This window comes from Enhydra lutris, unplaced genomic scaffold, assembly GCF_002288905.1.
Source record: "Enhydra lutris kenyoni isolate GAN:26980312 unplaced genomic scaffold, ASM228890v2 scaffoldscaffold15, whole genome shotgun sequence".
NCBI lineage: Eukaryota > Metazoa > Chordata > Mammalia > Carnivora > Mustelidae > Enhydra > Enhydra lutris.
Window position 1 is genome coordinate 38,972,849 of NW_019154099.1, and position 2,365 is coordinate 38,975,213.

The 2,365-nt window shown below is 35.2% G+C and overlaps 1 pseudogene; it reads right to left on the reverse strand.

The window, feature by feature from the left end:
* Positions 1–962: 962 nt before the first annotated feature.
* On the reverse strand, positions 963–1,134 carry LOC111147158 (annotated as a pseudogene).
* Positions 1,135–2,365: the final 1,231 nt, after the last annotated feature.

Consider the following 2,365-nt stretch of genomic DNA (forward strand, 5'->3'; position numbering starts at 1 on the left):
TAGGTAGTAGGAACTTACTTGGTCTATTCATCTGCAAGTGTTTTCAGAAACGCACTTTACTTCATCTTGTTATTCATCATAAGCTTCTCCCTTTATTGCATCTGATGAGAAGTGCTTAGACCCATGAACCTTCTAGCCACCTAGGTAATTTAGATTATTTCAAGCACCAAGTATTCAGGTTCACTTGCTCTTTATCAGATAGTTCTTGACAAATATTCAGATAAATGCAAATTGAAATTTTCTCCAAAATTCTTTTTGGGTTGGTCCTAAGACACTTAGTTGGGGAGTGTTACTTAAGCCTTATACCAACATGCTGATTCTTGTCACCATTTCTGCATTAAAGCTAGTTTAACATTCTCATATAGTGAATTTCTTTATGGGTTTCATTGAGCTTAACCCCATCAGAAAGGCACACGTTATAGGTAATCTTTAACAAGAGTCCAGGGACAAGGAGGTAAAGTTCTTCTCTGCTCTTGTTCCTATTTCGTTGCTACGGCAAACATATTAAGCTCAGGGTCCTTCAAAGCTAAGTCCTTGGTTCTTTAAAATAGGAGACTCTTGAACATGAAGTCTTTTCTTTCTTTTTTTTTTTTTTTTAAGTGGTAAGGACAGGTTTTAATCAGTAATACATTGTTGCCTTACAGAAGGAGGACTTTCATTTTGAGGTTATTGTTCCTGCCTTAAATGTAAAAATCTAATTTGAAACACAAAGCTTATTTCCTGTTGTCTCTAAATTCATTTGATCCTTCTTTTACCTTGTATTTTTGAAATCAGTGAATGTTGCTGAACTATTTGCAGGAAGATGGAGGGAGGGATAGATATTTGGTTTATAGGTCTAAATTTTATTTATTTTTCATAATTGAAATATTTTAATTTTATGTACAATGAGTTAACATTAAGGTAGGTATATTGGATCTGCAGTTGAGGTACATATCTTGGATGACGCATTCAAGGAAATTCACCTAATCCACCTTAATGATGCCTATGTCTTTCCCATACTGACAGAAACACTGGAGACACATACTGAAGCACATTTTTCTGGGACAGACTGTGCCGGTTTGAGCAGATGTGGCAACCATGAGAACCCTGGCCAGATTTCCTCAGATGGCTCCAGTAGAGCTTCTGGTGACCCATCTTGCTCTCTCAGATGCAATGAGGCAAAAAGTGGTCCAAATTTATTATAGCATATTTCTATTTGGACAAATTTTCTAATTTTTTTCAACTTAGTATAACACATATGCAGAGAATCAGCATACCCACAGTTACACCAAAAGCTGCCTGCATACTCAAAGTCAACTACTATTATGATTTCTAACAGATTAACTCAGAGTGCTTTTGCTTATGTTTTAAATTTATATAAATTAATTATATTGTATGTAGTCCTTCAGATTTTGCTTCTGTTACTCAGCACTACTTTTATCAGACTTATGCATGCTGTTGACTGTAGCTCTACCTATGCCATCTTAATTTCTATGTTATTCCATTGAGTAAATATATTCCAATTAATTGGAAATCACGGAATGATATTTTAATTTTCCAGTTTAAAATGCTGACAAATAATATTGCTACCAATATTGTTTTTTGCATCTTTTGGTACACATGTGCGTACAATTTGGTTTAGAAATTGTTTTCAAGGGGTGCTGGGTGGCTCAGTTGCTTAAGTGTTTACCTTTGGCTCAGGTCATGATCCTGGGGTGCTGGGATCAAGCCCTGCATCAGGCTCCCTGCTCAGCAAGGAGCCTGGTTTTCCTCCCCCTTCTGCCTGCTGCTCCCCCTGCTTGTTATCTATCTCTCTCTCACTGACAAATAAGAAATAAAATCTTTAAAAAGTTGTTTTCAAGATCACTAGATGACTAGAAAAAATTTTCCAAAGGGGTTATACAAATTGAAATGTGTGAGCACTACATTCTTGCCAATGTTTGGTATTCTTAGGAGCTTGGTTTGGGTTTTTTTTTTTTTTTTTTTTTAGAGTCGTTATTAGAAGGAAACTTCTACAAACTGATACAGGGTAACTATGAAAAACCTACAGCTAATATTACATTTAATGGTAAAGGACTAGCAATTTTCCACCTAAAAGCAGGGAATAGGCAAGGATGTCCATCTACTATTTCTCCTCAATATTTTACTGAAAGTTTTAGCCACTATAAAACAGGTAAATAAAATAAAAGGTATTATGATCTACTGGGGGAAGGAGTACAACTATTTTACTTGGAGACAAGATAATTTTCTATATGAAAAATGCTACAGAATTTACCAAAAAGAAAAGCTACTAGAACCAATAAGTGAGTTCAACATGTTTGTATGACACAAGGTTAACCTATAAAAAATGCCTAGGTATCCACCTTCATTCTTAAAGAGGATTTTT